Here is a 12,626-nt window from a genome sequence, read left to right on the forward strand (position 1 = left end):
TAAAAATATTATATATTTTGAAATTTGTGAGTGAAATGAAGTTGCGGGCCAGTGGATTGTAATAGTGGGCTTGGGAAGTGTCTTTTTTTATATTTTCAAGACAACCACTAACATTTCACAATTCTAAGCCAGACTTTGCTGTTTTTGGAAATTTTACATTGAGTTAGCAGGGTTAATAGTAAAGTATCAGCGCAAAGAAAAGATTGTGGTTTTAATGGGTTTTAATGGATGCAAGAGAATAAAATTGCTTTAAGGCTTTTTTTTTAAATGTATTGCATTGGTAAGATTTTTGTATTCTACTCTCATTGTTAGGGTGCCAATAGACAAATGAGGGCAGTTGGACATCCAAATGTGTTCCAACCAACATGATATAGCAGCAGTTTCTGAAGGGTGCACACATGGGGAATCTGGGTTTGTGCAAGTGTCATGTTTGTGCCTGTGGGTTGTAGGTGATTGTGTTCTCATGTTTGTGTTTAGCTTCAGATTTGTAATCCACTATATCTCATTAACAAAATAAAAGGAGGGGTGGGTATGCCTAGAAATACCCTTGTTGCAGCAGAGTGGGACAAGACCTACCAAGTCATCTATCTTTTATTCAGGAGTCACAAGTATATTAGCCCAGTCTTCCTTGATCCTATATCACTTCACAAATGTATCAACAGTCTTCGGCTGGATTATTAAGGGCTATAGCAATCAATATTTTTTCACTACACTGGACTGGGTAGTAGTTTATCTGATTTAGCCTAATTTGAATTGAGAAATTGTAACACACTAAATTAACAACGACCAGCAAATAAATTGCTAAAACAGACCTGTTCCTTACTTGGACCATGAAAAGATAAAGAGTGGTTTGATAGCAGGCACTGCTTACCACAGTGTAGTGCCTGGTGCAAAAGCAGCCAATTGCCAACCCACCCTTTGTCATAGTAGGATGAGGAATATTTGCAGACTAATGCCCCGTACACACGTGCAGATTATCTGAAGACTTTTGTCTGTAGACTTACCAAAACCATATAATATGAGGTCAAACCTAAACACGTTCAATTTGTATGCAATCCGGCAGGCCCTTGCACTACATAGAAAAGGTAAATCTGAAGACAAAAGTCTTCAGATAATCTGCACGTGTGTATGTTGCATTAGGAACATATCATGGTGGCAAGGAATACTTTTAAAGTTAAATGTAGACTCCTTTTGAAGTCTGCTGTCAAGGTAACCTGTTGTTTAGCAGTTCAACCTGATCCCAAGTTTGCTTTAAGTGCTAATTTCTACATGCAATAGCATGTAATATCACAACTAGTGAGACATTTTTTATTACCGATACCAATATTTTGGTCATCGCATATCAGTATCGTCCGTTTTCTGCCGATATTTTCGGACATTTATAAACTTTTTTTTTTTTTACAGGTGCTCTTGAGAGATCTGGCGGTCTAAAAGACCCCAAACCCCTCCTCTGCACTTAAAAGCATTAGCAAGTTTTGGCTGTTTTGAATGCTGTCATGTTTTTGAATTTGGCGCTGGTTACCCGGAGGAGACCAGATCAGAGCCGAACGCCTGTAACGGGGTGATGACTCTAGCTGCAGGCATCACTCCGGTACAGCACTTTCCCGGAATATCGGCAATATCGGTAACCTCAGGGGCTGATTCGGATATATCGGGGAAAGTGCACTTGCCGATAATCAGTCGATCTCTAATCACAACCCATCCCCTGTTCTCCCTGAAAAAAAAATTAATTTTAATTACTATACATACTTGAAGTCTTGAGGCTGGTCCAGTGATGTCACAGGTCCTTCTACTTTTGCGGCAGCTGGTTGTGCTTCCTCCTGGAATGGCCAGTGCTTACATACTGGCATGTGAGTGCCACTTATACCAAGAGTACTATATGATATTAGACACCTTTAAATTATTGTGTGTCAGTGCATAGTATACTGCATAACACTTCCCAGGGCACTCTGAAACCCTAAACGTCTTCATGTGGCAGTATATTATGTAACTACATAGGGAATCTTAGGGCAACACATAGTCCTAAATCCCTTCAGGTGGCAGTTTATAATATACTATGTACATAAGACATCTCAGGACACCCTGTGGGCAGAGACCCTTTCATATACTAGGGTATTATGTACTACATAAGACATATTGAGATGTTCTGTAGCCACGGAGCCCTTTTTGTGAAAACGCATTTGTACTAGGTCTTATGAATGTTCCTGTGACATTCATAAGACTCTCAAAAATTCTTAATACATATAGCCTTTTATGAGGCAATACGTTTGGTACAACAAAAGACTTGTTAGAATATTCTGTAACCACAAAGCCCTTCATGTGACATAACATTGTATACAACTTAAAACATCCTGTAACCATAAAGCCTTATATGTGACAACTTAAAACATCCTGTAACCATAAAGCCTTATATGTGACAATGCATTCTGTACAACATAAAACACTTGAAAACATCATGTAGGCATTAATCCTTTCATAAGACAATTTATTCTGAAAATAAGACCTGTCGGGTCATTCTCTAGCTATAAAGCCCTTAACGAAACACTGCATAATGTATTGCACAGGTCTAGGGTTGAGCGAACACCTAGATGTCCGTGTTCGACGGGTTCGGCCGAACTTTAAAAAAAAGTCCGGGTCCGTGTCCCGGACTTTTACCGAACTTTTCCCGGACACCGAACCCCATTGAAGTCAATGGGGACCCGAACTTTAAGGCACTAAAATGGCTCTAAAACACCAAAGGAAAGGGCTAGAGTGCTGCAAATGGCAGCAAAACGTAATTAAGAGCATGGCAAGTGCTCTGCAAACAAATGTGGATAGGGAAATAACTTAAAACAACAAAAAAAAACAGAAAAATAAAACAATGTTCTTCTTCATCTCTGAAGGACGAGGCCCATATGGAGTAGGAGGGAGGTTGAGGTGGTGGTGGATGTGGCGGTGACTAGACATATGCCGGTTTTCGGTAATTCGATATATCGCGGTATTGCATAGCCACGGTATTGTTATTGTGGCATTTTTAAAATACCGAGTTTCTCTGTCAAGTCTGCCTGACTTGTGAATTGATACATTTCAGTGAGCTGGATGACTCATTCACTCACTCAGCTAACACCTTTCAGCATTAAGTCTCCTAACTATAAACAAAAATGATTACATTTGTATCTTTTCCTTCCCTCTGCCAGGGAGAAAGGAAGTTTAACCTCTTAAAGACTGGATCTTTTTCTGACACTTGCTGCTTGCAAGTTAAAATCAGTTTTTTTTTTGCTAGAAAAGTACTTAGAACCCCCAAACATTTTATATATTTTTTTAGCAGAGACCCTACAGAATAAAATGGCGATTGTTGTAATATTTTATGTCACACTGTATTTGCGCAGCAGTCTTTCAAACGCAATGATTAGACTTTAATGAATAAAAAAAAAAAAAAAAACGTAACAGTAAAGTTATCCCAATTTTTTTTTTTTTTGTTACACAGAGAATCGTGATCTTTATTCCAAGCTAAAAAATCGTGATTCTCATTTTGGCCAGAATCGTGCAGCTCTAATAAATATATATATACACACACACACGCCTAGCAGCCCACATTACATTATTATATAGCCATCAAGCAGTGTCTGGCCTACCTGGTGATGACTGGTCCTGGCGCTCTGATCCGATGGCCTGGTCTTTAAAGGGGCAAATCCTTGCGATCCAGAAGTGGTTAAACCTGCAGGAGGACCGGTGTTTTTATCTATTAATGACTTTACTATTGCTTTAGGCCTGGTTCACATGTATGCGGGTTGGTGGTTCACATGTATGCGGGTTGGCGGTTCACATGTATGCGGGTTGGCGGCCCACATTTGCACAGGCATAGCAGCCCATTGATTTGAACGGGCTGCTATGCCCTCATTTTCCGCAGAAAAAAGGTGCATGCAGCATTTTTTTTAAATTCAGTGGCCTTGAAATCCATCCTGCTTTTGCACCATGCGACTAACCTGCAGTTCCTGCTCTGGCAAGCTTTCTGCATTTTTTGTATACGTGGGCACGGCATTTAAAAATAAACAGTTTGCGTGTGCAGCAACGGCAGGTAAGTCGCATGGTGCAAAAGAAGGATGGATTTCATGGCCACTGCATTTTTTTAAATTCTGCATGCACCTTTTTTCAGCTGAAAACGCAGGCATAGCAGCTCAAGCCCATTCACATCAATGGGCTGCTATGCCTGTGCAAATGTGGGCCCCCAACCCGCATACATGTGAACCAGGCCTAAAGCAATAGTAAAGTCATTAATAGATAAAAACACCGGTCCTCCTGCAGGTTTAACCAATTAATGACTTTACTATTGCTTTAGGCCTGGTTCACATGTATGCGGGTTGGGGGCCCACATTTGCACAGGCATAGCAGCCCATTGATGTGAATGGGCTTGAGCTGCTATGCCTGCGTTTTCAGCTGAAAAAAGGTGCATGCAGAATTTAAAAAAATGCAGTGGCCATGAAATCCATCCTTCTTTTGCACCATGCGACTTACCTGCCGTTGCTGCACACGCAAACTGTTTATTTTTAAATGCCGTGCCCACGTATACAAAAAATGCAGAAAGCTTGCCAGAGCAGGAACTGCAGGTTAGTCGCATGGTGCAAAAGCAGGATGGATTTCAAGGCCACTGAATTTTAAAAAAATGCTGCATGCACCTTTTTTCTGCGGAAAATGAGGGCATAGCAGCCCATTCAAATCAATGGGCTGCTATGCCTGTGCAAATGTGAACCACCAACCCGCATACATGTGAACCAGGCCTAAAGCAATAGTAAAGTAATTTATAAACAACACCTCCTTCAGGTTTAACCACTTCTTGACCACAAGGATTTGCCCTCTTAATGACCAGGCCATCGGATCGGAGCCGAGCGCCAGAACCAGTTATCACCAGTTAGGCCAGACACTGCTTGATGACCTATTTTAGGCCTGGTTCACAGAGTCTGTACTGACTGACTATATAATAATGTGCATAAGTGAACCAAAGCCCCTAAATTCAGCAATGAAATTGAAGTGAGGTGGAAATTTAATAATTTAAATTTAATAATAGAATACCGTGATAATACCGTATACCGTGGCAAAACCTTAATCAATTAATCGCAGCATGAAAATCTGATACCGTCACAAGCCTAGCGGTGACATAGGCGTGCGCACAGGGTGTGCTGGGTGTGCCTGGGCACACCCTAATCACCTAGGGCACATAGCATTGCCAGTGAGGAGATGGGAAAGATCTCCCTGGGACCTGCTCTGCTCTATTTCTCCTTGCCTACAGGTACATGGCCCCGATACATTACTCTCCCTGCTGGCAAACACATGCATGTGTATTTCAACTTTGGGGTGCACACCTTAATGCAATAGGCTGCGCACACCTATGGGCGGTGTAGGTGGAAGCGGCGGTGGAGGAGGACCAGGGCCGGATTAACAGCATCATGGGCTTGGTGCTGAGGATTTTGAAGGGCCTTAAGGGCCGTGCCTTGCCATGCACCCAGAGGAGGAAGGGTGCAGCCATGCATGCCTAATTCAACATGGGATGCTGTCTCTGAAGCCCATAAACACATCCATGCATCGCCAACTGTCCCTCCTTGTCCGGCCTTCACGCTGTGTGGGGAGGTTCTGAGGGTGCTGCCTGGGGAAGCGAGCATAGAAGCCAGACTTCTGTGTTTACAAGTGACAGAAGAGCGGTAACAGTGAATATGGCCAACCCGGGGCCTATATAAAAGGTAGGGGCCTGGAGCTGCAGCTCCAATAGCCCCTACATTAATCTGGCCCTGAGGAGGAGGACGAGGTAGCCAACACTGCTTCTTTTCAAAAATTTTAAATGAGGGTACACCCCAAAAGAGTGAGAAAGAGCAAAAATGGAACAATGGGTGGGTAAGGTCGGTATCCATTGCTATTCTGCATAAGGTACGGAAAAGTCCCGTGGGATCCATGCCTGGTTCATTTTAATGAACGTGAGCTTGTCCACATTGTCTCTGGACAGGCGGCTGCGCTTGTCTGTTATAACGCCCCCAGCCGTGCTAAATACCCGTTCAGATAATACACTGGCTGCAGGGCACGCCAGCACCTCCAAGGCGTAAAGGGCAAGCTCAAGCCATGTGCCCAATTTGGAGACCCAGAAGTTGAAGGGGGCAGACCCGTCATTCACTACATGTAGGCGTGTGCACACATACTGCTCCACCATGTTGGTAAAATGCTGCCTCCTGCTAAGACGTTCCATCTGAGCTGCTGGTGCTGCTGTTTGTTGTGGCGTGCTGACAAAGCTTTTCCACATTTCGGCCATGCTAACCCTGCCTTCTGAGGTGCTGGCGGTGCCCTGGTTGCGTTGGCGACCTCCTCCTCCTCCTCCTCTGCCTTGTGCTTCCACTGTGGCCCCGCTGTCAGATGGGAATGCCAGCAGCATGGCGTCTACCAGCGTGCGCTTGTACTCGCGCATCTTGCGATCGCGCTCCAGTGAGTGAATTAAGGACGGTACGTTGTCCTTGTAACGGGGATCCAGCAGCGTGGCCACCCAGTAATCAGCACAAGTTAGAATGTGGGCAACTCGGCGGTCGTTGTGGAGACACTGCAGCATGTAATCGCTCATGTGTGCCAGGCTGCCCAGAGGCAACGAAAGGCTGTCCTCTGTGGGAGGTGTATCGTCCGTGTCCTCTGTATCCCCCCAGCCACGCACCAGTGATGGCCATGAGCTGGCCTGGGTGCCACCCTGCTGTGAACATGGTTCCATCTCCTCCTCCAGCTCCTCCTCCTCCTCATCCTCCTCATCCTCCAGAACTGTGCCCCTGCTGGACAATTGCGTCCCTGGCGTTTGCGTGTGCAGGAACCCACCCTCGGAGCCCCTTGCGAATGACTGCCCTGAAAGCCTTGGAAATGTTACCTCTTCATCCTCCTCCTCCTCCTCATCCTGTGCCACATCCTCTTCCATCATCGCCCGAATTGTTTTTTCAAGGAGGCATAGAAGTGGGATAGTTAAGCTGAGAACGGCGTCATTGCCACTGGCCATGTTGGTGGAGTACTCAAAACAGCGCAACAAGGCACACAGGTCTCGCATGGAGGCCCAGTTAAATTAAATAGCGGAATAGAAAATATGATCCAAAAAAAGTGTATGTATATCACACGTACACAACCACACTGGGCCCCAATTACTATTGTTTGTACCCCTAAAAGGCTAGATGAGGAGTAGGGGGAGTATGGAACAGGCAGCACCCTCAAACCTTCAGAAGTATGAGATGAACCCCAACAACTTGGAAAGGTGGATCTCTCTCACACGTACCGACACAGACTATCCCGCAATTCAATTGATCCTCAAAGGTTTTTATTGAATAGCGGAATAGGAAATATGATCAAAAAAAGTGTATGTATCTCGCACGTACACAACCACACTAGGCCCCAATTACTATTGTTTGTACCCCTAAAAGGCTAGATGAGGAGTAGGGGGGGTATGGAACAGGCAGCACCCTCAAACCTTCAGAAGTATGAGATGAACCCCAACAACTTGGAAAGGTGGATCTCTCTCACACGTACCGACACAGACTATCCCCCAATTTAACTGATCCCCAAAGGTTTTTGATTAAATAGCGGAATAGAAAATATGATCCCAAAAAAGTGTATGTATATCACACGTACACAACCACACTGGGCCCCAATTACTATTGTTTGTACCCCTAAAAGGCTAGATGAGGAGTAGGGGGAGTATGGAACAGGCAGCACCCTCAAACCTTCAGAAGTATGAGATGAACCCCAACAACTTGGAAAGGTGGATCTCTCTCACACGTACCAACACAGACTATCCCCCAATTTAACTGATCCCCAAAGGTTTTTGATTAAATAGCGGAATAGAAAATATGATCCAAAAAAAGTGTATGTATATCACACGTACACAACCACACTAGGCCCCAATTACTATTGTTTGTACCCCTAAAAGGCTAGGAGTAGGGGGAGTATGGAACAGGCAGCACCCTCAAACCTTCAGAAGTATGAGATGAACCCCAACAACTTGGAAAGGTGGATCTCTCTCACACGTACCAACACAGACTATCCCCCAATTTAACTGATCCCCAAAGGTTTTTGATTAAATAGCGGAATAGAAAATATGATCCCAAAAAAGTGTATGTATATCACACGTACACAACCACACTAGGCCCCAATTACTATTGTTTGTACCCCTAAAAGGCTAGGAGTAGGGGGAGTATGGAACAGGCAGCACCCTCAAACCTTCAGAAGTATGAGATGAACCCCAACAACTTGGAAAGGTGGATCTCTCTCACACGTACCAACACAGACTATCCCCCAATTTAACTGATCCCCAAAGGTTTTTGATTAAATAGCGGAATAGAAAATATGATCCCAAAAAAGTGTATGTATATCACACGTACACAACCACACTAGGCCCCAATTACTATTGTTTGTACCCCTAAAAGGCTAGGAGTAGGGGGAGTATGGAACAGGCAGCACCCTCAAACCTTCAGAAGTATGAGATGAACCCCAACAACTTGGAAAGGTGGATCTCTCTCACACGTACCAACACAGACTATCCCCCAATTTAACTGATCCCCAAAGGTTTTTGATTAAATAGCGGAATAGAAAATATGATCCCAAAAAAGTGTATGTATATCACACGTACACAACCACACTAGGCCCCAATTACTATTGTTTGTACCCCTAAAAGGCTAGGAGTAGGGGGAGTATGGAACAGGCAGCACCCTCAAACCTTCAGAAGTATGAGATGAACCCCAACAACTTGGAAAGGTGGATCTCTCTCACACGTACCAACACAGACTATCCCCCAATTTAACTGATCCCCAAAGGTTTTTGATTAAATAGCGGAATAGAAAATATGATCCCAAAAAAGTGTATGTATATCACACGTACACAACCACACTAGGCCCCAATTACTATTGTTTGTACCCCTAAAAGGCTAGGAGTAGGGGGAGTATGGAACAGGCAGCACCCTCAAACCTTCAGAAGTATGAGATGAACCCCAACAACTTGGAAAGGTGGATCTCTCTCACACGTACCAACACAGACTATCCCCCAATTTAACTGATCCCCAAAGGTTTTTGATTAAATAGCGGAATAGAAAATATGATCCCAAAAAAGTGTATGTATATCACACGTACACAACCACACTAGGCCCCAATTACTATTGTTTGTACCCCTAAAAGGCTAGGAGTAGGGGGAGTATGGAACAGGCAGCACCCTCAAACCTTCAGAAGTATGAGATGAACCCCAACAACTTGGAAAGGTGGATCTCTCTCACACGTACCAACACAGACTATCCCCCAATTTAACTGATCCCCAAAGGTTTTTGATTAAATAGCGGAATAGAAAATATGATCCCAAAAAAGTGTATGTATATCACACGTACACAACCACACTAGGCCCCAATTACTATTGTTTGTACCCCTAAAAGGCTAGGAGTAGGGGGAGTATGGAACAGGCAGCACCCTCAAACCTTCAGAAGTATGAGATGAACCCCAACAACTTGGAAAGGTGGATCTCTCTCACACGTACCAACACAGACTATCCCCCAATTTAACTGATCCCCAAAGGTTTTTGATTAAATAGCGGAATAGAAAATATGATCCCAAAAAAGTGTATGTATATCACACGTACACAACCACACTAGGCCCCAATTACTATTGTTTGTACCCCTAAAAGGCTAGGAGTAGGGGGAGTATGGAACAGGCAGCACCCTCAAACCTTCAGAAGTATGAGATGAACCCCAACAACTTGGAAAGGTGGATCTCTCTCACACGTACCAACACAGACTATCCCCCAATTTAACTGATCCCCAAAGGTTTTTGATTAAATAGCGGAATAGAAAATATGATCCCAAAAAAGTGTATGTATATCACACGTACACAACCACACTAGGCCCCAATTACTATTGTTTGTACCCCTAAAAGGCTAGATGAGGAGTAGGGGGAGTATGGAACAGGCAGCACCCTCAAACCTTCAGAAGTATGAGATTGTGTTCACTGTACCCCACAAAGATTGAGTTCACTGCACCCCACAATGATTGTGTTCACTGCACCCCACAAAGATTGTGTTCACTGCACCTCACAAAGATTGTGTTCACTGTACCCCCCAAAGATTGTGTTCACTGCACCCCACAAAGATTCTGTTCACTGTACCCCACAAAGATTGTGTTCACTGCACCCCAAAAAGATTGTGTTCACTGCACCCCAAAAAGGATGTTGTTCACTGCACCCCAAAAAGGATGTTGTTCACTCCACCCCAAAAAGATTGTGTTCACTGCACCCCACAAAGATTGTGTTCACTGCACCCCAAAAAGATTGTGTTCACTGCACCCCAAAAATGATTTTGTTCACTGCACCCCAAAAAGGATTTTGTTCACTGCACCCCAAAAAGGATGTTGTTCACTCCACCCCAAAAAGATTGTGTTCACTGCACCCCAAAAAGATTGTGTTCACTGCACCCCACAAAGGATTTTGTTCACTGCACCCCAAAAAGATTGTGTTCACTGCACCCCAAAAAGGATGTTGTTCACTGCACCCCAAAAAGGATTTTGTTCACTGCACCCCAAAAAGATTGTGTTCACTGCACCCCACAAAGGATTTTGTTCACTGCACCCCACAAAGATTGTGTTCACTGCACACCAAAAAGGATTGTGTTCACTGCACCCCAAAAAGATTTTGTTCACTGCACCCCAAAAAGATTGTGTTCACTGCAGCCCAAAAAGATTGTGTTCACTGCAGCCCAAAAAGATTGTGTTCACTGCAGCCCAAAAAGATTGTGTTCACTGCAGCCCAAAAAGATTGTGTTCACTGCAGCTCACACACAGAAAAATGGATGTGGATCACTGACACCTGCCTATCTCCAATCCCACACCACACAGCAATATCGATTGTAGTTTGTAGAACACAGTTTCCCTAAAATTCAGCAGACTCTGTCCCTAACAGGATTGAGAAGAGATCGTAGATCAGGATTGAGTGCAGACCCCACCCCCCACACAGCAATATCGATTGTAGTTTGTAGAAGACACTGACCCTATAATTCAGCAGACTCTATCCCTAAAATGCCTACAACTCGCCCTGCCTAAACACTCCGACCTGTCCCTCAATTCTATCCGGACACAAATGGTTTTTTCCTGCCTATCTTTCCCTAATCAGCAGCCAGCACGTTGATGTGTGCTCTGTCCCTGAATCTAAGCAGCATAATGACGCCGCTGCGGCTGCCTCGAACTTATAAAGACTTGGTCACATGCTTCAGACGGCCAATCACAGCTACTGAGACATTTGCAGGCATGGCTGGGATGGCTTAAGGCACACCAGTTAAACGATTGTTGATTGGCTGTTGAAAGCCCGCCATGAAAAGAGCGCCAAAGCATGCAAAACCCGGAAATAAAACGACCGAACACGGATTTTTACCCGAACATACAGTAAAGTGTCCGTGTCCGTGTTCGGGTACAAAAAATCCAATTATTCGGTACGAACACGAATAATACAGTCCGTGTTCGCTCAACACTACACAGGTCATGTTAGGATATTCTGCAGCCATGGTGGTGGACTCAGCATTAGATTGGCTGGACTTTTTCCAAAATACATTTATAGAGGGTTGCAGACACTGTTAGAAAAAATAAATAAATCTCTTTTGGTTCTCTTAACCTGGTCACAGTCATTATATGTGTATTTATTTAGTGTAAAACACACCTATAAACATATATTTATTGCATCTTATAGCTGTAGATACAACTGATCAGCGATTGGGTTGCTATTGCCCCCTTGTAGGCCAAACAAGCAAGATGTCACGCCCAGTGGTGTATTTAGGTTTTGTGCTGCCCTAGGCCTGACTAAACTTGTACACCCCCTAATTTACATATGACCCACGCCTTCCTGTAAAGGCCACGCCCCTTACTTTTTATGACCCCCCCCTTTCATCTGTGAACAACAGACCAAAAGTCTATCAGTGCCCATCAGCGTAGCCTCATAAGTTCCCATACATTCAGCCTCATCAGTGCCCATCTGTGCAGCCTTATCAGTGCCGCCTCATTACTGCTCATAAGTACAGCCTCATCACTGACCACTTTATGGGGGTGCCAGACTGATTTGCCTCCTGGACTCTTCCCTCTGGCCCAATTTTCCCCATAAGACTGGCACTATACTAAAAGTGTAGCGCAAGCCGGCGGGGACCCTTTTCGTGCAGGACCCGGGAGGAGGCTGTTTTTTTTTCGTGCAGGGTGCAGTTTTTTTGCTGCCCCCCTACAAAGTGCTGCCCTAGGCCTGGGCCTTGTTGGCCTAGGCCAAGACACACACTGGTCATGCCAACACTACTCTCTCACTGCTATGTGATATTCTGCAGCATTTGATCAAGCAAAAGAGTGATGATGTAGAAGTAAGTAAAGGTAGTTAATTTTAGCAATCCTGAGAGTGGTGAGTCGTTGCCTGCAAACTGGTTGCAAATTTGAAGTTGCACCCACACTGCTAAACAGTTGTTCTTTTAGAGCAGGGGTCTTCAAACTATGGCCCTCCAGTTGTTCAGGAACTACAATTCCCATCATGCCCTAGTCATGTCTGTGACTGTCAGAGTTTTACAATGCCTCATGGGATGTGTAGTTCCGCAACAGCTGGAGGGCCATAGTTTGAGGATCCCTGTTTTAGAGCAATTGTGCC

General features: G+C 44.4%; 1 protein-coding gene across 4 annotated transcripts in view; it reads left to right on the forward strand.

Annotated features, from left to right (window-relative positions):
* The window catches only part of TPD52L1 (TPD52 like 1), a 144,651-nt gene that overhangs the window by 51,205 nt on the left and 80,820 nt on the right, over positions 1-12,626 (forward strand). The window lies entirely within an intron of this gene.

Source organism: Pelophylax lessonae, assembly GCF_965119305.1.
Source record: "Pelophylax lessonae genome assembly, chromosome: 3".
Classification (NCBI taxonomy): domain Eukaryota; kingdom Metazoa; phylum Chordata; class Amphibia; order Anura; family Ranidae; genus Pelophylax; species Pelophylax lessonae.